This window comes from Neofelis nebulosa, chromosome 6 (genome assembly GCF_028018385.1).
Source record: "Neofelis nebulosa isolate mNeoNeb1 chromosome 6, mNeoNeb1.pri, whole genome shotgun sequence".
NCBI classification, from domain to species: Eukaryota; Metazoa; Chordata; class Mammalia; order Carnivora; family Felidae; genus Neofelis; species Neofelis nebulosa.
The window spans coordinates 90,031,656-90,058,593 of record NC_080787.1 but is presented as its reverse complement, the minus strand read 5'-3'; the positions used below and the strand labels follow the sequence as shown (position 1 = coordinate 90,058,593).

The following is a 26,938-nucleotide window of genomic DNA, read 5'->3' as shown; positions in this document are numbered from 1 at the left end:
CAGAATATTCAATATTTCTTTTTTCTCCTTCCTTCCTTCCTTCCTTCCTTCCTTCCTTCCTTCCTTTCCTTCTTTCCTTTCTTTATTTCTCTTTTTCTCTCCCCTTCTCTAATGCACATGCACACACATCACACTCATGATCATCATCACTTTCTCATCATCATTATAATTTCTGCCACATTCAGTGAATAAAAATGACCAGTAAGATGGTATTCATAATGCAAGCACATTTATAGAAATATCTGTATTTTCATTTCCCCCATATTACCAAAATCCATTTCCATAGATAATTAAGATCTAACTACATATGATGATGATATTACTAAAAATCATCAATGTATATTACTAGTTTTTTTTTCCCACTCTTTTGGACTGATCTGGAACAATTCAGTGAATCATCAAGTTGGACAAACTTTTATCATTATATACGAACAATCTAATAAATAATGTGTTGAGAGTTTATAACATTTCATGGCTTTTAAAAATATTTCATATATATTATTCCAACCACTTTTTCCAATTATGTTACTGGGTTGATCCAGGTGTCTGTTACCCAAATCAGGTACACAAAGCCTTTCTCATTCAACTGGAAACATGGTCAGTGATGGAAATTAAAGCAATTCATTCTGAAAACACAGATAGCATAACTGTAGTATCTTTCATCAGCACAAATACCTTGTTGCTTAAAGGAGTGACCTCCAGAAATTCATTCAAAGTACCTCCCCACTCCTAACCCTAGCTCTTCATAGAACTACAATCCCATCATTGGCACAGATTCCAGAATTCCCAATTTTAATTCAGTATGCTGATAACTTAAATTAGTGGTGTCCACATCATTTTAAGCTTAGATCTATATCTTAAATTGGAAACACAGGCATGGCAGTATTTTTTAAAGATGAATCAGAAAACGTGTAGGTAACTATGAAGTGTCCAGATGATTCTGTCTTTCCTTAATTTTATCTCATGTTCAGCCTAATTCATTTTTTTATAACATATATTTAAACCAGTGAAAAATATGTACCCAAGGATTAATCAGTGAATATAAAATAGTGAATATAAATAATCAGTGAATATAAAATATAAACCAGTGAACATAAAGTAGTAGCTGAGGTAATATCAAAAATATGCATAACTTGATCACTAAGGAAGAATGAATTAGTGATGCAATTCAACAAGACTGTGCATTAATTCTAAGTTTAAAATAATAGGTGTGTTTGAAATCTTATTGATACAAGACTCACTTATGAAACTAACACATTCATTCATTCAACAGATACTGGCTTCCTCTTAGGTTCTAAATTAAAGTACTATACTAAGGATTAAGATTATGGAAAGATGATAGAATCTGGATCCTAGCTGCAGGAGAAGATAGTTTAAAGTACAGAGTAATGTGAAATACCATGGGAGACTTTATACCAGTAAAAGAGAACAAGTTAAATAGATTTAGTCAGTGTAATTACTGTGGCTCTGCAAACCTGTTTTGGGAGACATTTCTACAAATTATACAGTTTTAAATCATCTATATAGGTCCACCAATGCATTTGGTCTTATACAACCCATCTTAATAACTTAGATTCTAATTGTTTATGTCCTACTCCATTCTCTGATTTTTGGAAGGGAGTTTTAGAGACGAGAGTTGCTTTTAATTATGTTTTCCCCCTTTGGCTCAACTTAAGGGTTCGTACATCTTCGTTCAGAGTGCAAAGCCAGGGACATAGAGATATTCTATGAGCAAATGCTTAAAACTAAATTTACAAATGATGCTGAAGTTCTGAGGATTCAAGCCTTGTTGGCTGATACAGGATAAGGGAGAGAGAACTTGAATTTTAGTCACTGATAGTACAGAATGAAGTCATGGACGTTTGGGGTGATGATGAACCAGCAAAACTAATGTCATGGAAACAGCAGAAATGGTGAGAGATTCTTTACATCTCCCCAGAATATTTGATCAACAAAAAACAGAGCAAATTCCTGTCTGAGGGCTGGTCCCTAGAGTCACACAAAGAGTGATTAGGGAATTAGAGAACAATCTCCTTTGCTCTGTTGCAAACTGTTTCCACCTGAGAAGTTAGTAACTCCCCTTGCCAGGGCATGGATTCAAATAAATTAATATTTGATATCTATAACACAGAAAGTTTAACTTACATTATGTAGTGCTTACTGGTACAATTTCATACATCTATACAGTGGAGAAAATCCTTCTCTCCAGTATGTCCATTATGATATGAGGATGATTAAAGGCCATTAAGATTTCACCCTGTTTTGAAAATATATATTAAAAATACAGTCAGCAAGAGTATGTCCCTTTATTTATTTATTTAAAAGCAAGACACATGAAGTATAAAGTTAAGTCAAATAGCATTGTGAAATTTATGGTAAACACTAATCATATAATCTTCAAACAGCGGATTGCAAAAGTACAGTTTAAAAGTCCATTGTTGAGGCCATGCCCAACTTTTTTCTAAAAAAAAATGTTTGTTCTATTACTTAAAGACTGGATAATGTAATTAACATAATGAAATTTCAGATTTAGAGAGGAAAAATAAATAGCATTGGATATTATATTTTCTGTAAATACATTCCTTTCATTTACATCAGATCATTATAGAAAAATCTCTGTATTTCTCTAGTAAGCTTGTCTCCAAAGAGAAGACAGTGAGGACAGGTGATCTTTGGATAATCAAAAAAAAAAAAATGCAAGGCAGGGTTGTTCTATAGTAATATGTTATTGATTCAAAGTATAATTTCAGGACTGAGTAGTTTTGCCAGAGAAATGGATTAGTTTCCTGTTTTGGGAAATATGTATATAAAAATAGGTTATATAATATTTTGAAATCCTTAGTTAAATTAGCTTTACAATCCTCACTGGAATTTCTGAGATTTATTTTTTCAACGTTTTTTTTTTTAATTTTTTTTAATTTTTGGGACAGAGAGAGACAGAGCATGAACGGGGGAGGGGCAGAAAGAGAGGGAGACACAGAATCGGAAACAGGTGGAATTTCTGAGATTTAAATGTTTAGACCTTTCTACATTGTTTTTGTTTCGTTTAAAGAGTTACTAAAATCCTGGTTGATTTTTAAAGTGTCGTTGATAGTCTAGAATAGATTATAAACTAGAGCTTTCCTTATAATTAACATAAACATCCCCAAATCCAGAATTGTTCCCTCTGTATCAGTGTACATTCAAATAGTTTTATTAGGCAAGCTCTTTTAAGGGAAAAACACAAAAAGAAATTCATCCAAATAATAGAAAGATTATGAGGGGTGCCTGGGTGGCTCAGTGGGCTAAGCATCTGGCTCTTGATTTCAGCTCAGGTCATAGTCTCGCAGTTGGTGGGATAGAGCCCCGCATCAGGATGAAAGCTCATAGCCTGCTTTCGATTCTCTCTCTCTCTCTCTCTCTCTCTCTCTCTCTCTCTCTCTCTGTCACTTTCTGCCCCTCTCAAGTTCTCTCTCTCTCAAAAATAAATAAATGAACATTTGAGAATAGAGAAAGATGATGAAAAGTTCCACACACCTTACATTTTGCCTCATTTAACATTTTTTTAAAAAAAGTTTGAGGAGCTCAAGGTCCTCTGTGATTTTTCAGTGATTTTGGTGACACCCTTCTGAGGTACTGTGGACAGAAGAATTGTCACACCCATTTCACAATTACATGAGGAAATGAAGGTGAAGGTATTGATAATATATAGAATCAAGGAACAAATAGAAATAACCAGAACTTATTTAACCTTCTCAGCTACCTATGATTTCACAATGTCTTTCTCTAGGGCTAGGTATAGTTAATGCTGTTTCTTTAGGGACAAGGTTCTAAGCAGAAACTTTGCCTTTTATTTTTCTCTTTGTTTTCTAAAACAACAAACCAACTCAACTTTAATGGGAAGTGAAGGAAAAAAGAGAACGTTTCAAACGAACATTTCCTGCCATAATTTTATTTAATGGCAACGTATTTGATTTCTTTTGTTACAGGCAGTCACACAATTCACACACTCAAGGTCCAAATTGAAGCCACAGTGAGAAGGAGATACTATATTTATATTTCGTAAGAACGGGGCTTATGGTATGATGAAATGAAAAGATCTATAGTGCTTAAAACAAACAAACAACAACAACCAAGACAAATAAGAATATTGCCAAGGCTCCAGGGGGAAAAGCTGAGCTAATAAAAATGAAATTAGAAAGATGTCATTGTGATAGGTACGGTGTCTCATAGATTTGATCCTCAAAGTGTTGCATGTTGGAAGGAAAACTACCAGTCCTGGGCCAGTGTAAAAATTAAAAAAACTTTTTAGTAACGTTACCTATTTTGCTAATGAAGAGAAACACCAGACTCTCCAAGGAGGAGAAGTATCCTTTGAATAGCAACCAAGTAATTATTACCTTCTGTGAAATCAGCTCTCATTGCAACCAGGAAACCCTAAATTAAAAGGCTGGAACAGACATTTTGGCTTTGTGGTCTCCAAAGGGATACAGCTATATCCAAAATAAATAAATAAATAAATAAATAGTAACCAGGACTAGCTACAGGAGAAAATCTTAGGTCAGAAGTAGTTAGAATGCACCTGACAAAGGCATATTAAAAACAAACAAACAAAAAATCCAAAAACCGATAAATTAATTGTTCCAACAATTAGATATTTAATAGTACAAAAAGCAAACTACTCTTCTGTATTACTTTGCTAGGGTTGCCATGACAAAATGCTAAGACTTGATGGCTTAAACAACAGAAATTTATTTTATCACAGTTCGAGCAGGCAGAAGTCCAGAATTAAGGTGCTGGGAGGGTTGGAGTCTCCTGAAGGATCTCTCCTTGGCTTGCAGATGGCCACATTCTTGCTGCCTCTTCACATGATCATTCATTTGTGGGTGTCTTTGTTGTCTCTTTTCCTTCTCCATCTTTCTCCTCCTCCTCCTTCTTGTTTTTCTTCTTAAGATTTTATTTTTAAGTAATCTCTACACCCAATGTGGGGGCTTACATTTATAACCCTGAGATCAGGAGTTACATGCTCTACTGACTGAGCCAGCCAGATGCCCTTTGTCTTTTTATGAGGACACTAGTCACATTGGATTAGAGCCACACCTTAGTAGCCTCATTTTAACTTAATCACCTCTTTAAGGACCTTATGTCAAACATGGTTATATCTGAGGTACTAGAAAATATAATTACTGGACTTCAATGTATACATTTGGGGGGCGCCTGGGTGGCTCAGTTGGTTAGGCGACTGACTTTGGCTCAGGTCATGATCTCGCAGTTTGTGAGTTTGACCCCGGCGTCGGGCTCTGTGCTGACAGCTCAGAGCTTGGAGCCTGCTTCAGATTCTGTGTCTCCCCCTCTCTCTACCCCTCCCCTGCTCACATTCTGTGTCTCTTTGTCTCTCAATAATAAATAAACGTTAAAAAAATTTATCAATGTATACATTTGGGGGGAAACATAATTCAGGTCATAACAAATTCTCTCCCCAAAAGATAAGGAAGGCTGCTTTCATAATAAATCATTTGACAACCGAATCATTTCCCCCTCCTAACTCCCAATTACTAACTTTCTAGATTTCCAAGAAATCTAGAAATTAGGTTTCAGAAACTTTATAAACTTGCTAAGAACATTTAAAAAAGAACAATTTGTATGGGAAAGTAAACCATAACTGCTATAGAATGGAGACAGCCTTTACTCAGATGATTGCGCGCCGTGTTTTTATACAACAAAGAGAATGCTTTTGTGCTTTAAAGAACAGCCTAAAAAATGTTAAGAAAGTATGGGTAGGCACTGGGACTCTTAATGCCTCCTCAGCATGCACTATACCCACTCCATATTGCACAGCAGCAAGCACTTTGGAAGACCAACAGAGTTCAGGACAGAAGTTCCATGAGGTCCTGTCCAGTCCAACTTCTGTCTTCCAGGACTTGTTCACTTACAGTGACTGGTTCAGAAATGGACACATCAACTAATTGGGTCCAAGCAGAATGAAGTGCAGCATTTTTGATTGCTGGGAAAAGGGAAATTCTCTTTCTAACTGGACAATGTACTGTGTGAAAATGATACAGCTACAAGTAGCTATTTTGTGATAATGGGGGAATGTAAGTCTAAGAATGAAGCTTTTCTTGGAAGAAAAAAGAACTGATAGAATTGTAAGGAAACTGAATTAGATTTGATCAGACTGTACCCTAAGTCCCTCACCTCTGGACTCCTAAATTATGTAAGCTAATAAATTCCTTTTACTGTTACTTTTTAAAATTCTGTTGTTTACAACCAAAACAGTATTTACTAATATACCTTCCAGCTTCCAACTAACAAGCCAAGTACCATTTGTTTGCCTTTAAAAGAATATTGTTGGGGGTGCCTCGGTGACTCAATTGGTTGAGCATCTGACTCTGCATTTCAGCTCAGGTCATGACCCCAGGGTTGTTGGACTGAGCCCCGTATGGGCTCTGCACTGAGTGTGGAGCCTGCTTGAGATTCTCCCTCTCTCTGTCTGTCTCTGTCTCCCTCTCCCCCCCCACCCCCACTCATGATCTCTATCTCTGTTTCTCTCTAAAATAAAAGAAAATTGTAATCCAAGAAAAACTATAATTTTAAAAAGTAAAATTTGGCCAGATAATTGTGGCTATATAAACAACTAAGGGTTCTAGAACTAAAATCTAGAATCAGTAGTGAATCAACATTTGGGAAAATGATTTCATTCCTTCTTCCCCTATATTTCTTTCATTCATACTAATATCCAATTCCAAGAAGCATGATGAATATTAGTAAGGTAATAACTATAAAGTACTTTGATTTCTGATTTAAAGAGTAATATCAAGTACATCATCATATATAAAAGCAAATATTGTGTCAAACAAGGTTAACCATTGGATTGAAACCATCTATTTCACTTTCTCTCATTGGTCAAATTGAAAACTAACTAGTTGTGAAATAAGGTTAATGAAGTAGAAACATACAGTCTGATAATCAAATCCAGAAACAAAAGATGCATGTAGTAGTCCCCCTTCCAGGAAAATTAAAAATTCAATCATTTCTTCTAGGATCGAGATTGGCTGCTGGCCATTACCAGCAAAAGAAATATTTCTGAAAGCATGAAATTAAATTCTATAGCACATAAAAATAAAGACATTCTATTTTTTTAAATGACAGTAGTGATTCTTGCGCTCATAATTTAAAAGCAAAGAAACTCTAGAAAAGCGAGATTCAAGGCATAGCGATAAATGAGAGCCCTCAGGAGTTAGGAAGGATTTCCTATATTGTCATTTAACAAGTTACTATTTCTTTCTTGTTTGAGTGAAGACCTTTGCAGTGAAGATCTTTGTAGAGATGGTCATTGTCAAGATACAGACAACCTTCTAATGGAAATCATGTGACTTTGTACTTTCTTAGTTTAATTCAGTCTGATTTCTTTTACTTTTCAGGATATTTCTTAATTTCATACTTATAAAGAGGTATATGGAAAGTATTCATAACTCTCACATTGTCCACTTATAGGGATTCCTACACACTTATTTAAAAAAATGATACATCAGTTTTTCCGGTTCCCCAAAAGTATAGATGAACGCAAGGCATCAGTCAACGCCTAATGTCCCGCTGCAATTTAAAGGAGCCGAAGTAGAAAGGGAGGAAGCAGTGAGCTCTCACAGGGCACAAGGAACAGGGCACAGAGCACATCCTGGATGAGTTGAGAGGAATCAACTCTCAGATGGTCTGATTTGTCCAAAAATTGTTTACATGTATGTACAGAATTTAGATTCTTGGAAACTTATCCCACCAATTACACACAACAGTTTAATGCCTTGCCCCCAGCTTTACTGGGATATAACTGAAGCGTAACACTATGCAAGCTTAAGGTGTACAACGCTTACCAGAGAAGTTAGTTGACACATCCATCAACTCACGTAGTGATAATTTGTGTGTGTGTGTGTGTGTGTGTGTGTGTGTGTGTGGTGAGAAGTTTCAAGACATACTCTGTTAGCAACTTTCAAATATATAATACAGTTAAATACTTTTGTAAGTACTCCAGTTTGATACCATTTCATAGTTGGGAAAAATGATGGGCTTGATTTAAGGTACTCTACTTTCTTCGTTAATGAGAAGAATTAATCCCTCTAAAATACCTAAAATTTTCAGGCCCTTCTAGTGTTGTTTCTTCTTTTTTTAAATATTTATTTATTTTTGAGAGAGAGAGAGACAGAGACAGAGCATGAGCAGGGGAAGGGCAGAGAGAGAGGGAGACATAGAACCCAAAGCAGGCTCCAGGCTCTGACCTGTCAGCACAGAGCCCGATGTTGGGCTTGAATTCATGAACTACGAGATCATGACCTGAGCCAGACAGACGCTTAACATACTGAGCCACCCAGATGCCCCTAGTGCTGTTTCTAACTAGATTTCTATGGTTTGCCCAGAAGATACCCAGATGAAGTTTGCCTATATTCTGGGAGGAAAAGCTCAGCTTTCACTGAACCTCACATGCAGGAATGAAAACACTTTTCATATTCATGCTCTTCAGGTGTTGCTTTTAACGCATTTTTAGCAACATTCTTCTGAAAGGCAATAATTCTCCACTTACAACTCTATCAACTGAATGGGCAGTAATATTAAATTGTTTGTACTTGGCAGAACATTCATAAGCAAAACACGGCAAATCATTGTCTAAAAAGACAGTACCTAGTGACTTAGGGTCCTGTGACCCTAAGTAGATCAGCACATAGATAAGTCTCAATACAGTCCCTTCACCTTAAACGTTAGTGGCTAGATGGAAGACTGCATTAGGATAGTTTATGGAAGTATAATTATGCAAAATTATTCACTCTCACTCCATGGACTCATTTATTCAAGCAATACTTACTGAATAGCTGGTATGGACCAGGACCTAGGCCTCCAAAGATGAACAAAACAGACATAGCCCTACTACCCCCCCCCCCCCGCTAATACCCCCTCCCCCTCCCCTGGCTTTTGGCCCAATGAGAGAGATAGGGAGTGAAGCAAGCACTTAAACTCTCTGTGAGGAGTGCCACAGGGCTACCAGATGCCTGTGGAAGGGACTTCCATGTGTAAGATCGTCCTGACCTCCAGCCCCAATTCCCACACTTTAAAATCTAGGTGTAAATCTAGGTCACTATTGAAATCTGAACCTCAGGGATCAGGTCTGGGCTGAATTTCCAGACTTGGGTATCACCAGCGTATGCAGTGTGTAATAATCAAAACCATGACAGAGGAAGAGATGACCCATAGAAGGGCCAATGCCCAAGGACAGAATCAGACTTCAAAAGACAGACTCCCTCCTCATGGTTTCTCAAAGCATAATGCTGATCTCACCCTAAGTAAAGATGGGAACAGTTCTGATGGCACTAAATATATCTCTAAAATGTCTTCCATTGACTCTGGCCTCAGGTGGGCCTGTGAATAGGAGTGCCCTCTGATCTGTGTTTGAATGCTTCTCAATTTCATCCCTAATTTGATACTTATATTTTTTTTCAAGATTGCCATTGTCTTCTACCTCAAATTATGGAGCTGGAGATATCCTTTTATGATGAGAAGCAGGTTCTGGTGATTAAAAATAGTTTCCAAGCTCACAGTGAGCTAGCTCTTGATTATGTAACACCATTGTATTAGATGGTTGCTTCCTGGAGAAATAAAAGGGTACATTATTCCTTAGGTCCAAAATATCCTAGTTGGAACTCAAAGCTCATGAGAGAAGGGGATAGTGAATCTGTGTATAACTAAATTCTGTTCACAGCTTTGTGTAGCAGGTCTCTTGAGAATGTAGGGGAGTTTTGTTCTGCATAACTTTGTCAAGCGAACTAGCTGCAGATGTGCTATGGGGCCATTTACAGTGCAGTGCCTCAAGTAGGAAGGCAAGACTGACGTCTTTACCGGATAAAATCTTTAAGGAGGGCTAGTCCCCTTAAAGTATGTCTGCAGTTGATCTGATACCAGACAAACAATTTCACTTCACCTTAGGCAGCAAAGACAAGAAAGTAAAGTGTAATTTCTCACATTCTCTTTGATAGATTTTCTTCTCTTTCTGTTAAAATGAGACTATCTTCTTCAGACATTGCAATATACTTTGGGGGGTAGGGAAAAAATTTCTGCTAATAAATATTCCACAATGGCCTGACCCATGAAATGAGACTCATCTTGAAGTAAAAGTTACCCTAAGGATAGCTCGCTATCAAGTTTATTCAGAGCAGTTAAGACCCAAGGAAAGCAGGGCTTTCTTCCTTTTCCTTTAGTCTAAATTTAACATCTATTTTAGCCTCCAAATGACTTCAGGTTAAAACATATTCTTGCTGTTACCAAGTGTGCTATCTTTGGTAATCCTACATCCAAAATATTAATTAGCATTCTCTTTGGTGTCTGAAAATCTAAATTACGGAATCACACCTTTCCTTTTTGTAGCCACACTGGTAACGATAATTAAAAAGTGCTATCAGTGGCATAGCTCAAAACTCAAGATGAATGAAATATTATAAAATTTCAAAACCTGAAACAGGAACGAAGTGGAAGTTGCTAGAATGTTATCTTACCTCTACCCCCAATCCTACGGAATTACGTGTGCCTTTTATTATCATTATTGTTGCCAGGCCAGCTCCACACCGCTCAAGCATAGAGAGGTTGTAGTTGTTCACAGACCTGGGGTATTCCGGAAAGAAGTGGTCAGCCTTTCTATAGTGTGCTGCTGCTGCAGGTGGAAAGCAGGTTGATTTTCGGTGGCTCGTGGATTAGGTGCTTCTGCTGTGCTGTTGAGTTCTTTCAATCCAGCTTACATGCAGCTGCCAGAATAAATCTCCTGCTCTGTCATTCCCCTTCTCAAAATCCTCCTTGCCTCATCCAATGTGGTGACTGTAGTCCAGGTCAGGCATCCAAGGTGCTATGCCCTCTAACGCCACTGCCCTATTTCACACACTCTGAGGCTCACACGTCCCTCACCGCCAGCTTTTCTTCACATTGTTCTATTTGGAATGCTGGATCGTCCTGACCTCCAGCCCCAATTCCCACACTTTAAAAATCCAGGCCTGCAAAAAATACTACTTTCTTTACAATGACTTCTTGGTCCCTGATTGCATCTACTGAATTTTCATGGTATTTTATCTGCAAGTCTCTAATTTGTACCATTTTCTATCCTGTCTCATGGTAATTATTGGATACGTCTTATCTCTCCACAAAAGAACAAGGTCCAGGTGAACAGAAATGATCTTCCACTCTATAAGTATAATTATTAAAAATTCAGGCAAAGAAAGGTTTGCTTCAAATTTTTTTTAATGTTTATTTATTTTTGAGAGAGACAGAGACAGAATGTGAGTGGGTTAGGGGCAGAGAGAGAGGGAGACACAGAATCCAAAGCAGGCTCCAGGCTCCGAGCTGTCAGTACAGAACCCGGTGCGGGGCTCGAACTCACGAGCTGCGAGATCATGACCTGAGCCGAAGTTGGACGCTTAACCGACTGAGCTCCCCAGGCGCCTCAAAAGATTTGCTTTTGATGGGACTCACAGCTGTGTTTTTTTCCTAGCAATGTCTATATTTCAGTAAGGTTTATTCTTGGTTCTGCTGATGACTGTAAGTTTTGCTTGATGTTGATACTACAGACCTGATTTGAGGCGATTGAATGTCTGCCTTCTTAGTGAAAGGAGAGTACTTTTTCAAGAAGGGTTATACCGAGAAGGCGTTTGTTCTAAGCTTTAAAATATTTAACCATTTTGAGTTGAAGGCATCATGGAATAATTTTTAAGTCAATATTGTACTTTTACTCTCAAAATGTTCCATTGTGGTTTTCAATACTTTTATTGTCTGTCTTAAATGCTATATTACATGTCATCTAAATTAGTAATCATGTTCCTCATTAAAACAAACGCACTCTGGCGGTGGCAGAATTAGTTCAATTTAACAAAATACATGGAATACTGACTGTGTTAGATGATCACAGAGAATTATCATAATGAAACCAGTCTAGTTGCTCAAGTAGCTCAAAATCCAACAGCCCAAGTGTTAAGCCACAGTCACGAAGAAGCAGTTAGAGAACATTTTGTTGGGATTTTTGTGCAAAGAGTCAGAATAAAGACATCAGATTTGTTTAAACATTCACTTATATATACCACCAGAGTGTTTTCTTTTTTCTTATCTTAATGTTTCCTCAACCCTACTGCAGAATACATAATTGGAGCAAGATGTATCTTGGGCTATACAAACTTGTTATCATCTGAGTTTCCCAAAGTCTCTCCAGCCTCAGGAATACTTAACCTGGGTCCTCAGAGGGTCAATGAAGTTATCAAGAACCACAGAATAAGGGGTGTCTGGGTGGCTCAGCTGGTTAAGCATCCGACTTGGTTTTGGCTCAGGTCATGAACTCACTGTTTGTGAGTTCGGGACCCTCATAGGGCTCTGTGCTGACATTGCAAAGCCTGCTTGGGATTCTCTCTCTCTCTCTCTCTCTCTCTCTCTCTCTCTCTCTCTCTCTGTCCCTCCTCCACATGTGCCTGCACTCTGTCTCAAAAATAAATAAATAAACTTAAGAAAAAAGAACCCCGAAACAAATAGACTTCACAGCACATTTCCATAGCTTGATTGATTATGCCATGTCATTTTTACTGAAAGCAAAATGATTTGAAAAATCCAGCAGTCTGAGTCTGTTTTTGATGCACTATAGAGCACTCATACTTTATCCGACTCAATGCTGGAACTTTTTGATGATTATTTATTCATGTTTTGATTACTTGGGTTTTGATGGTGGTTGTTGACTGGCTTCTATCCTCCAAAATCTCCAGAACTCTATGGAACTCTTAAAATCAAATAACTTTGGAGACAGGAAGGACTTGGTGATCTATCCAACCCTAATTTCTCATTCTCTATAGAAGAATCTGAGACCTAGAGTGGTTAATTGCCCCCCATCAGTTAGTAATTCACAGTGACTAGAACTTGAATTTTCACACTTCTAGCCTGGTGATTGATCAGCCTACTATGAAAAGCAGTTAGAAAGAATTCTAGTTCTCATCAACTTTGTGAGGTCTATGGTGAGTTAAACATGATTTTTAATGAAGGACTAGCCTTCGATTAATTGCACATGTGCTGCTCAGCTTCAACACTTTTTCTTCCCAACATAAATGTTTCTTTGAACGATTGTCTTTGTAGTTGTCTCTAAAACTAATTTTCCCTTCGGTGCTCTTTATCCCATGTTCAGTGGTGCTTTTGCCTTTATCTCTGATGTGAAACTATATCAAATGTACTTTTTCCCCCTAAAATATTAACTATATCTCAGCCCCTAAATATCTTTTATCTAGAATGGCTGTGATATCTTCAAAGAATTCCTGCAGATTAGTTATGTAAGCCTGAATCCATCATGGCCAGCATTCATCAAGTGATGCTTTAGCACTCCATGGGAGATGATTGTTTGACCACCCCCCTGGGGTCTTGCTCATTTCAATTAGTACGTGAAGGATGGAGAGAGAAGAAATCTTCACTCTGGTCGCTACCAGTGGCAAATGTCCGTATGACTTTTAGATCTATGACAAAGTCTTACTTCTGCCTTTAGGTTTAAGATCAGTAATAATCTGCCTCCTGAAACTTAGTTTTTTCTCAGAAAATGCACCAACATTTTAGTATTTCTGTATTTCTAGTATTTCTATATCACACAATTGACATTGCTTATTCTTTTCTTTTGCTTTACAATAAAAATGAGGATAATAGGTACTTGTACAAATGAGAGAAAAGATTGTGCCACTTATCTTACTGGATAAGAAAAAAAAAAGGAGAGTTGCTTTATCTCTTATGTGAGAAGGTAATTGTGTTTGTACTGATTGTTACTCTTTGGCCTGTGAATTCTTTGCTCTCTATTTAATTTCTGGAAGAGAGGCATTTGCTTGTAAGATATTTTATATTTCATTATGAAATAATGAGAGAGCTAAAGCAAGCCTGATTAAATTACAGCTATCCAAAGATAGAGAAATTTTAGTTCCAAATTTAGTGTTGTACAATAGGGCTTGTCAATTAATAGCAATAAAAGTGGCTGGAACGGACCCACGAGCATATTTAGCTGGCTCCTGAATGCATTTTTTGAAATAAATTTAAAATTCATTTTATCATTTTATAATAATAATAAAAAAATCCTTTCACCAAGTAGTAATGCTCTTTTATAGTAACATGGAAAAGAATGAGAAGATACATAAAATAGAAATATAAAGATATCCCTTTAGCTTCTTTCTGCAACAAAGTGGCATTACAGAATTAATTTATTCCTCTTTAAATGTAGTTCCAAAAGAGGAAAAGCAAAGAATATTTACTATATACCTTATGCATCAAGAAAATGTTCTTTTATTTTCATCAAATTAGCCTCTTCTTAGGAAGTGTAGATATTGAAACTAGATTATAAAGATATGGCCCCTCATGTTTTCCTTTACAGTTTCCCAGTGTGTCATTTTTGTGTTTAAATTAGAAGCACCTTTTACATTTGGTATATAAAAGGTAACCAGCCTCACCAATACGTTCCAGTGTTGACTGCATACTAAATAATAGAGCAGATTAAAAGTGTCTTGAGTTGTCTACAAACCAGTAGAACGATAGGATACATTTTAAAAAGGGAAATTGGAATGGTCTTGGGAATCATGTGTTTTTAAAACATATTTCTGAACCCTAGATAAGAGGCACCATGTTAGGCCACTTAGGTAAGGGTACAGAGCTGCATGGTCTACAGCAGCCCCTGCCATTTATAAACTCACATCTAATGAAATAAGGCAAATTATTTCTCTGCTGCTCAAAATCAGCAATTTTACTATGTCACTCCAATTAGAAGTCAAATCCTGGGGCACCTGAGTGGGTTGAGCTTCCAACTTTGCTCACGTCATGATCTCACAGATCATGGGTTCAAGGCCCGCATCAGGCTCTGTGCTGACAGCTCAGAGCCTGGAGCCTGCTTTGGATTCTGTGTCTCCCTCTCTCTCTGCCCCTCCCCCAGTCACGCTCTGTCTCTGTCTATCAAAATTAAATAAATGTAAAGAAAAATGAAAAAAAATTCAAATCCTTATGGTGAGCTGGTAATCTCTAAAATTTAAAAGAGTAGGCACCTCTCACCCCCTTCCCATTGTTGCCACCTCCCCCATGTGCTTTTTCAACACACGCTTTCTCACTCTTGCTCTAGAAAGTCTGCCTCAGGGCTTTTGCACATCTGCTTAGATGCTATCTCTGATATCCACAAGGACAGCTCCTTCACTTCATTCTAATCCTGAGTCAAAACTCCCCACAGGTTTTCTTTGACAACCTTCTCTAAAATTAAACCCATCTCCATACCTCATATTTTCTTACATATTTACCTTCTCTAGGATTTATTGCTACCCAACATACTATATATTGCAGTTATTAATTTTTTATGTTGTCCATTTTCAAATAGATTACAAAATCTTTGATCTTGGGAAATTTTGTCTTCTACATTCCCTACTATGTGCCTGAAACACTGCCTACCACACTCTAGGTGCTCAGTAAATATCTGCTTAATGAATGAATACATAATAAGCCAAAAACATGTGTCCACTAATAGCTATGACATAATAAAAAACATTATAAATAGTATAAGCAGAAAATGGGTATTGTCCTAAATCATGGGATTCTACAGATGGACTTTGCAAGTGGAATTATTTTAATCTCTGTTGTATTTTCTGTACAATGGGTTTATGTGGTTAATAAACTACCTCATTTCTTCCATAAATACTAATGATAGAGTGCTATAATGTCTTTAGATTTTTTTTTAATTTTAAAGAGAAGCTAGGAATATGTCTCTTCTTTTCTGAGAGTAATTATGAAAATACACCAATTGCTATGAATAATTCCACTTTAAAATATGCAATGTTTGATAATAGATCTCAAATATGAAATTAATTTCTTCTTTTCTAATCAACCTCTTCCTATTTGGAGTCTTAATAGCTGAAATAACAGAGATCCATTGTGTTTTTAATCAAATTAGCAGGCAGATTTCCTCCTTTATTGCCCTTCCATAAAAATCTATTTAGCATAAAATAAGGATGCTGTAACATTTTCAGGCAATATTTGATTATGTACAGACTTAAATGCTTCCAATTCTAACCAATTATTGGAGGGTGCATCTAATTATATCTACACTTCTAATTCAGCAATCTGTTTTTCCAGTTGTTTCAATCTGGCATATCACTCTTTTCTCCTCTCAGCAGAAAAAAAAAGATATAATAGACCTACATAGCATTGATCAAGCAATTTCCCTAAATGAATAACTGGTGTTCTTTATAGGCAACACTGGAAGCTGCAAACAAATATCATCATTCGTTCAACTAATTGGGAAAAAAAATATCACTAAGGAAGAAAGAGGATTTAGAAACTAACTTTCTACAAAAATGAGAGTGACAGATAATACAGGTTGCTGTTAATGAGTGTGTGTATGTGCCTTTGTGTGATAACACAGCCAGGTGAGAGTATTGAAGGGGTTAGAGGTAAACAGCACACCCAACTTAGACAGGAAGAGCACACTGATTAAGAGGTACAGTTCACTATTTATCTGGAAAGCCTTACCTCTACCCTCAGTAAGTTGGGGCTTTCTGAGACAGGTGCAAAACCAGAATTCACTGTTGCCAACTAGCAAAAAGCAAAGCAGATGGGTGGAGTTGAGTGGGGAGGGGGAATCTGCTTAAGTTATTTCACTGCCCTTTCATTGCCCTCTGTCATATGGCCCCTTCCTAGTTTTTAACAAGGCAATGTGATTCTCACTTATCTTCTTGATCCAAAAGACACATGGCTCAGCCATCTTGTCTAAAATTTCAATCCACTCACCAGATTCATATCTTTATATTTTAAAATAATCTTATTGAACAAATACTGTCTGACAGTTGGCGAATGGCCCTGCGCTCAGCACAGACATATCCTAAGGATATGATATGTCTGAGGGTGGCAAGTTGAGGCTTGGGGAAAGGGTGTACTCAAAAGCAAGAAAGAAGATAGGCAGAACAGGAGGGAGGGAAGGGGAACAGGGACGGAAATGAAGGAAGGAAGAGAGGAAGAAAAAGAGGGAGGGAAGAAGGAAGGAAAGTAAGAACTACATGACTGATCTCCTTGTCTAACCGTTAATTTTCAACTTATCATCCTTACTCTCTGGCCATACCTAAATGCTTACAGTTTTCTAAGCACACTGAAGCAGTTCCTGTTACATGGCCTTTTCTCATTTTCTTCTCTCCATCTGGAGAATGTTGTAGGTAACATTCCCTAAACCTCCAGACCTTTCCTGACCACTCCTTGCTTGATGCCTACACTATCTGCTCTCCACTGTTTCTATCTTAACAAATGAAATACATTTTCCAAGTATTAGTTTGTATGTGTACTCTCCTTCCTTGGGCAAGAAACAACTTGAGGCAAGAAGCTAGATCTTTATGTTCTTGTTTTTCCAGTATCTCACACAGTGCCTGGCAAGTACTATCCACTCAGTGAATGCTGACTGAATAACGCCTGTAAAGAAATCTCTCAACTTCTCTGAAATTCTCTCCCATTGTATAGGTGAATGAAATACTAGCAAAGGTAACATTTGTGAGGGCTTCTGTGTTCGTCAGGACTGAGTTGAGCAGTTACATTCAGTATGTCATCACATCCTCATAACTAACTTGCCAAATAAATGGCCTTTAGCACTTGCATTTTCTAGGCATGTGACTTACGTGTACAGATGCTGAGGAACTTGACCAAGGTCATGCAATTACAAAAAATGCATGAAATTAGATCAGGAGGCGATGTAGTACATAAGAAGTCTTATGGGGTTAACATACTCTTAGTGTCATTTCTAGCTGTGACATTGACTGTTTATGCCATTTAGGAAAGGACCCAAAACTTGACTATATTCAATTTCCCTCTTTCTGAAATTCAGGCAAAATACCACTTTGTCAAAATCACAGAATGTCTGTTAGGTCATATAACTTAATCCATGTGAAAATATTCTTCAAAATCATATGTTGCTATGATTTTAAGTTTATTATTATGATAACTTGATGATACTATATGTTCTCCCCATAGCTATGCTCTTTCTTAGGCAAAAATTAGTTTAAGAAGAAAATAATAGCAATAATGAGAAACCCATATTAGCACAATACACAGCGATAGAGTGCTAATATGTAAATATTATTCCCCACACATAGTATGTGTATTTTAATGAGATTTCTGAGGATGCCCAAGCAAAATAATGTATCTTGTTCCTTCTGGTAGCTATTTTTTCTCTGTAATAAGACAATCTCTGATTTAGGATCAGATTCATTTGGTTGTATTATGTTCATTAAAGATGAACCTTTAAGTAGGTCCTAATTCAAGTCTGTTTTGACCTTGATTATTTTCCTTTCTTATAGATCTTCTGGGATTTGGTCTTTTGTTCACTTTGGCAAAGTGCAGCCTGCTTTATCTCTCAGACTAGTTTAGATTGGATGCTGACATAGTCCAGCTTTTACTGGTCATTGCTCTTATTTATAACTTGATCATGTTTCATTTTTTCTCTATTTATGGCCAGAAGGAAGATAATTTAAATACTTCTATCACAGATTAATCTTGCCTTTGATATCACTTGTTAATATAAGAAAAAGCTGTCCAAATGAATTTAGGAACTAGAAACTTGCCTTAGGACTAGAAAATTCTACCAGGATAGATTTTTCTGTGCCATCATCCTATACTCAGTTTCATCTCTGAAATCACTATTTTTTAAAGGATTTTATAGCTTCCTAGGCAAGTTTATGAGCAGAATACCCATGTGCATAAGCTGTTTGCCTTACCCCTGCCATTAAAATGTTCTTTTACAGATAAAGATATATTAGTTATATGTGTTTGGACTAATTAATCCCTACAGAAGGAGTGGAATGTAAAGTGAAGGAGGGATAAGATTAGAATTGGGAGAGGTATGTCCAGCAGACAGGGATAAGGAGGTTATGGTTTATAATAAAAGTAACCAAGTCATAGCCAGCTATATCTCAGAGAAGACAACCAGGATCTAGAGAGGAAGTAGTATGTCAAGGACTGGTCTACCACTGTCAAATTCCCCAGATTTCCTGGGTTCTCAGCCTGTAGCACAATTCTAGAGCTCTGTCTGAAAATTCAGAGAGGTAATTCACCATGCTTCCTGTCCCCACCATTCAGGATCACTACATAAAATACAAGCCCCTGAAAAATTTCACCCTTATTTTTCCTTTCACCCTGACACTGCTCTGCTACCCTGCCTTCCCTTCTCTTGACTCAAACCCATGTTTGTCCTCGGTGTCCTCTGACACCCTTTGCTTTTTTGCCTTAGTGTCCTGGCTCTTGCTTGAGACTGCTCTCTCTCCTGCACTCCATCAGCCTCAGAGTCCTGTCTCCTTAGTATCCCTCTATGTTTTATCCTCTACTTTGGATACATTCTTTTTTATAAACTTGATGCTCTGACTCTCCAGGTAGGTTACTTTCATTTTTTTTTTCTTTTATCTCTTATTTTCCGGCTTCCTATTTGTTTCCAACAATCTTTCAATTCTTTGGTATTTGACTTTCAGCTTTTTTGTTTAAAAAAATTCTGGCCTAACTGAGGGTAATTGCAGTGTTTATATAGATAACACATCCAACATTATGACCACTTGGTTGCTTAACCACATCATCTCCAATGACCCCAATCTGGATGCTCTGTCAACCATCATTCTCATGGTGACTGACTATGACCTATAGCTTTACTTCTGAAATCTTATACTGCCCTCTTTCTCAGTTCATGACTTCCACTGTACATGCTATTGAATTTACTTGATCTATAAACTTTCTAATTGCTTTGGCATCCTCTTCTCTTTACTCCACTCTCTTACCTTGACATTATGTCACTAAAACTTTCAACTCCCTTACACCCTGATCCTGGGTCAATCCATCTTTCTCTCATTTCCGGCATTTGGACTACTGAGAAAATCAAGCAACTAAATGGCCTGGTGTCAATACGAATTCATTGTTCCTAACTAAACTGGGCCCTCAACAACTTGACAAAAAAATCCCTAGCTCATCCATTCCTCGGAGTGGCTCTTTCATAACTTTCAGAACTTTCCTAAAGCCTCTGTGATTTAATCCTCTCTTCACAGCAGAAGCGATTGCCTTCTACTTCAAACAGAATATAAAATGCAGAAAATGGGAAATCCCTCAATATTCCTCATTTAAAGTTACCAAGTTATCTGCAGGTATGTTCATCATTACCATGTTTCCTTCAGTCATTGGGAAAGATACTTTCCTCCAGACCCCATCACTTCTGGCTTCCTTAAGAATTTGAATTAATCAACTATCCCTTTGCTTATATTATCAGCGTTTTTCCTCTTTACTGGGTCTCTCTCACCTTAAATATAAAATAAATAAGAAAATAATATTCTCTACTTATGTCTCTGTTATTCATGATCATATTAACCTCCTTCTTATCGAAGTAAAAAATTGCTTATATTTACCATCTCTACTTTCACAGCTCCCACCTAATCTTTCATCTGGTTTTTGTCTTGCTGTTTCACTGAAATTGTGCTGGTCATGATTAGTAACAATTGATTCAATACTAAATCCAAAGCACATTATTTCATATATATCTTACTTGAATTTTTCTGTCATATTGATAATTACTCCCTCTATTTCTTATATTAAAAAAGATTAATTGAGATATAACTGACATATAACATGTTGGCTTCAGGCATACAACATGATGATTAAATATATGTATATATTGCAAAATGATCACCACAATAAGTAGTTAGTATTTATCTCCTCACATAGTAATACTATTTTTTTTTAATTTTTATGAAAAAATATTAGTGCTTATTTACTTTTGGGAGAGAGAGAGAGAGTAGGAGAGGGGCAGAGATAGAGGAGAGAGAGAATCCCAAGCAGGCTCTGTGATGTTAGCACAGAGCCCAACATGGGTCTTGATTCCACAAACCGTGAGATCATGACCTGAGCTGAAATCTCTAGAGTCAGATGCTTAACTGACTGAGCCACCCAGGTGACTCCATAGTAATACTATTTTTTTTCAGTGAGGAATACTTTTAAGATCTACTCATTAACTTTCAAATGTACAATACAACATTATTAACCATAGTCACCATACTGTACAATACATCCCCAGGACTTATTTTATAAGTTTGTACCTTTTGATCACCTTCACCCATTTTGCCCACCATCCACCCCCATCTCTAGTAACCTCCAATCTGTTCTTTGTATCTATGAGTTCAGGGTTTTTGGGGTTGGGGGGTAGGTGTTAAGTTCCACATGTAAATGATATCATATGGTATTTTTCTTTCTCTGATTTTTTTTACCTAGCATAATTCACTCAAGGTTCATCCATATTATTGCAAATGGTAGGATTTACTTCTTGATTATAGCTGAATAATGTTCCATTGTGTATATATACAGTGTGTGTATACATCATATCTATATCTCTATATCTACCCATCTATATCTATATCTATCTACACACACACATTTTGTTTATGCATTCATCTATAAGTGGACACTTAGGTTGCTTCCACATCTTGGTTATTGTAAATAATGCTGCAATGAACATGGGGTACAGATGTCTTTTCAAGTTAGTATTTTTGCTTCCTTCAGATAAATACCCAGAAGTGGAACTACTGGATCATATGGCCATTCTATTTTAATTTTTTGGGAAACCTCCATATTATTTTCAATATGGCTGCACCAATTTACATTCCCATCAACAGTGCACAAGGGTTCCCTTTTCTGCACATCTTCACCAACACTTGTCATTTCTTGCCATTTGATAACAGCCATTCTAACAGGTATGGGGTGATATCTCACTGTGGTTTTGATTTGCATTTCCCTGATGATTAGTGATGTTAAACACCTTTTCATGTATCTGTTGGCCATCTGTCTGTCTTCCATGCATAAATGTCTATTCAGATCCTTGGCCCATTTTTTTAATTAGATTGTTTTTTACTATTATGTTGCACTATTAGGGATTTACCCAAAGAATACAAAAAAATACTAATTCAAAGGAATACATGCACCCTGATGTTTAGAGCAGCATTATCTACAATTATGAAAACAGCGCAAATGTCCATCAACTGATGAATGGATGAAGATGTGGTATATATGTACAATGGAGTATTATTCTGCCTTAAAAAAAGAATGAAATCTTGCCATTTGTAATGACATGGATGAAGCTGGAGAGTATTATGCTAAGTGAAATAAGTCAGTTAGACGAAGACAAATACCATATGATTTCACTCATATGTGGAATTCAAGAAACAAAACAAATAAGCAAAGGTAAAAAAGAGAGAGAAGCAAACCAAAAAAACAGACTCTCAACTATAGAGAACAAACTGATGGCTGCAGAGGAGAGGTGGGTGGGGGAGGGGTTATAGAGGTGATGGGGATTAAAGAGTGAATTTGTTGGGATTAGCACCAGGTGTTGCACTTCTAGTGCTGAATTGCTCTATTGTACACCTGACACTAATATTACACTACATGTTAACTGATTAGAATTTAAATAAAAAACTTAAAAAAAATGAACCTTTTTCCTTTCTAGCACTATCCTATATCCCTTGTCATAATGCCTTGAAAGGGGAGGTGAAGTTTGTTACTTACTTCCTCATCTTAGTTATTCCTTTTTCCTCTTCAATTTAACTTCAACTCCAACCACTACTGGAATTCCTCCCATTGAGTTCACTAATAACCCCCAATTAGGACATCCAGAGGTGTTTAAACATAGTAGGTTTTTTAAATATTATTTATATACCATTCAGTTCTCTCCTTTAAAGTGCACCACTCCATGGTTTTTAAACACACTTACAGTTGGGCAATCATCACTATAATCAATTTTAAAAGACCTGTACACTGAAACTATAAAAAAAACCCGTAAAACATTCAAGACATAGATAAATAGAAAGATATTTCTATGTTCCAATTCAGTTCATGAATTGGAAGAAATATTGTGAAAATGCCCATACTATCCAAAGCAATCTACAAATTCAATGCAATCCCTATCAAGTTCCCAATGACATTTTTCACAGAAATAGAAAAAAAAAACAATTCTAAAATTTGTATGGAACCATAGAAGAACCCAAAAAGCTAAACCAATCTTGAGTAAGAATAACAAGACTGGAGGTATCACGCATCTTGATTTCAAACTATATTACAAAACTCTAATCAAAACAATATGGTATGGGCATAAAAACAGATATCTAGACTGGTGGTAAAGAATAGGGAGCCCAGAAATAACCCACACGTATATGATCAATTGAGGACTAAGGAGATAAGAATATACAATGGGGAAACTACAGTCTCTTCAATAAATGGTGCTGGGAAAACTGGACAAGTTACATGCATGGATGAAACTGGACCACTATCATACCCCATACACAAAGTTAAGACAAAACAGAACAGGGGCGCCTGGGTGGCTCAGTCAGTTAAGTGTCCGACTTTGGCTCAGGTCATGATCTCATGGCTCCTGGGTTTGAGTTCCATGAAGGGCTCTGTGCTGACAGCTCAGAGCCTGCAGCCTGCTTCAGATTCTGTCTCTGGCTCTCTCTGCCCCTCCCCCACTTGTGCTCTGTCTCTCTGTCTCTAAAATAAATAAACATTAAAAAATTTTTTTAAAAAGACAAAACAGAACAAATACTTGAATGTAATACTTGATCCATAAAACTCCTAAAAGAAACAGGTGGTAAGCTCCTTAACACTGGTCTTGGAGATGATTTTTTGGATCTGATATCAAAAGCATAGGCAACAAAAGCAAAAACAAACCAGTGGAACCACATCGAACTAAAAAGCTTCTGCATAGTAAAGAAAACCATCAACAAAATGAAAAGGCAACCTAACGAACAAGAGAAAATATTTGCAAATCATCTAACTAGTAAGGGGTTAATATTAAAAATATATAAAAAACTCATACTCTCTCTCTTTTGATCCTCTGTATACATTTAGGTTCCCTGATCCTGCTCACTCCTGTCTTTCCACCTGTAGTCTACTTAGTCATTGAACTGTTCTTTGTTCCCATTGTGCTCTCTAGATTTCACATTCTATTGTCTCTGAGTGCCTTCATTCATTCCCATGACTATGCCACCCATTTGCTAGTATATGCCCATAGCCTAAGCCTCTTTTCTTGAATTCCATGGTTCTTTATCCAACCATACACTAGGAATGTCTTCCTTGATTTTCTACAGGTACCTCAAACTCAACATATGTGAAAACATTTTTTCCATTTTATCTCATTGGATTCTGATGCTCCATTTATGTGCCTGATGTTAGTGTCTCCAACATCCACCAAACACCAAAACCATAAACTTGAGTCAGTCTTGAATTCAAATCCCTGACATTCAGCCAATCTTCACATCCTGCCATTTCTCTCTAATATATTTTTAATCTTTCTACTTCTTTCCAGTATGATTGTAACTATTTTTGTTCAGTTTTATCTTTTGCTTTGATTTGAAGAGGTTTTCTAAATAGGTCCCTATTCATCTTTCATATTATTGCCACAGTGGTCATTTTAAAAATAAAATTTGGAAAAGTTCCAAACTTTTCAGCAAGGCATAAAAGATTCTTCATAATTTGGAAGCTGTTTGCTTCTGCTGTCTTATTTCTACTGCTCTCAAAATATTTTTGGCAGACATTCTTTCTACAGGATTTACCAGCACCTTTCATATGCTAATGAAAAGAAACAGAGGAGACTACGGTAGGCAACTTTTCTGAAACTTATCTGATTATAGAACACTTTTTCTTTTTTCATAGAATAGTTAATAATTTCTTAGAACTAGAACTTTTCCAATATTTGGGAATATGATCTACTAGCCCATATATATTCATCTAGATCTTACCATCAGGATCAATGTTTTTAAAGTATAAGAACCAATAAGAGAAGACACTTCAAAATAAACTAATCATTAAAGCACAGCTTCCATGTTGCGTTATAGATAACCTGTCACAAACATAACACTTTCGAGATAATTTGAAAAGTCTCTTTAATTCTAATCAAAGAAATAAAGTAAACCTATATTTGTCTAAATTTGGCAAAGAAAAATTGATATTGTATAAAATTGAAGTGTTTTCTTTTAATTATTACTCAATTCTAAAGTCAATATAGGATATAAAACATTATTTCTTTTACCTTTCAAATGTAACTGCATTTCTGTCAAGATTTTAGGTATATAATGCATGGCATACTTTAGATACCTGAACACTAAAATGGAAGAATATGAACATTCTCAGTGATGAAAATAGCTAAGAAAGCAAAAGACTTGTTGTCTAGCACATATAATGTTAATTTCTAGTCAGTAGGCAATTAAATAAAAACATGGAGATTAAATTGAGGTTTGTATTTTCCACACTGAAGGCAATCAATAACTGGTTAATGAATTTTTCTGAAAAAAATGACCTTTGCTCTAATGGTGTCTAATTATTGTGACACTTTCTCTTTGAAATTTTACCTGCGCACTTCAAACTGTGTTTAAGTATTCCTGAAAGAGAAACTTCTACCTTATTTTTTTTAATTTTTTTTTAACGTTTATTTATTTATTTTTTTGAGACAGAGAGAGACACAGCATGAACGGGGGATGGGCAGAGAGAGAGGGAGACACAGAATCAGAAGCAAGCTCCAGGCTCTGAGCAGTCAGCCCAGAGCCCGACGCGACGCTCGAACTTGAGGACCGCGAGATCGTGACCTGAGCCGAAGTCGGACGCTTAACCGACTGAGCCACCCAAGCGCCCCGTAAGAAACTTCTACTTTAAAAGAGATAATACATGGGGTGCCTAGGTGGCTCAGTCGGTTGAGTGTCCGACTTTGGCTCAGGTCACGATCTCACAGTTTGTGGGTTCAAACCCTGCATTGGGCTCTTTGCTGACAGCTCAGAGCCTGGAGCCTGGTTTGGAATCTGTGTCTCCCTCTCTCTCTGCCCCTCCCCATCTTGCTCTCTCTCTCAATAAATAAATAAATAAGTAAATAAACACTGAATTTTTTTTTAATTGAAAAAAATAGATAATACATACTGCAGAAAGGATAGGGTTTTTTGATTAGTAGAATTCATTTCTAGACCCTTAAAAATGTCTGTATGTTACAATGACAAGTGATATAAGAGGTAGATAGAAAGGAAGTGAAAGGGTGCCTTGTTAATGAAGCCAATTCAGTCCTGATTGCTTTTGTGTTGCTGACAGACTATACACCAATACAATTTTAGCCTGTTAACTATGTCCTCAACCTTGTTGCTAACCATCTGTGCTAACAGTTTTTGCTCTTTTTTTTTTATTTTTTTATTTTTGGCATTAGGAAGTGGCATTTCAAATTTTACTTTCCTTGTCAAATTAGAGTTTTTTTTTTTAAAAACAGAGGACATAGGTACTTCAGTTCTGTTACACAAGAATATCTCTTTGCATAGCTTTCTTTGGAAACTATCATTTTTCATTGTCAGCATTCAGATCTATTTTTATAAGGCAACAAATGAAAATGATAGAAGCACATAAAAGGAAGAATAAGAATAAAAATCAAGTAAAACCTCACCTTTGTTGAGATTATCCTGCCTCTTTCATTTAAAGATCTTAAATACTCCTTTCTTTCTCTCAAAGCCATTTTCCCTAAAGGTAGTAATACCTAATTTTCTACTGGAAATCTATTGCTGTCCTATTTTTTAAATAGTGTTTATTTAATTATTTTGTGTGTGTGTGTGTGTGTGTGTGAGAGAGAGAGAGAGAGAGAGAGAGAGAATCTCAGGTGCCTCTGCCCATTTTTTTTTAATTAAGAGATGGCAGGACTGATTCAAAACTGATAAGGTCTGTGCCTTTTAGTAGTTGTTTATTATTGAAGGAGGCAATAAGAATGTAGACAGGTATGTAGAATATCCATCAACAGAAAATAGAAAGGGCAGTCTAATAGTTCAACAGATGAGCAGTTATGAGCACATACAGACCCACTTTCCTTTTTTAGTTATGCCTGGGATGCTCCATGGATCTTCTCAGATTATGGCTTCAGGTGGCCTGTGATATACAATCT

General features: G+C 36.7%; 1 protein-coding gene across 6 annotated transcripts in view; it reads right to left on the bottom strand.

The window, feature by feature from the left end:
- Positions 1-26,938, bottom strand: part of FUT9 (fucosyltransferase 9) — a 215,337-nt gene that overhangs the window by 57,642 nt on the left and 130,757 nt on the right. The window contains exon 3 of one of the 6 annotated variants that reach the window (XM_058734740.1): positions 2,146-2,257. The exons of the other annotated variants lie outside the window; for them this stretch is intronic. The gene's annotated coding sequence lies outside the window, so the exon portion shown is untranslated. The remainder of the gene's footprint in view (positions 1-2,145; positions 2,258-26,938) is intronic. 6 annotated transcript variants of the gene reach the window in all.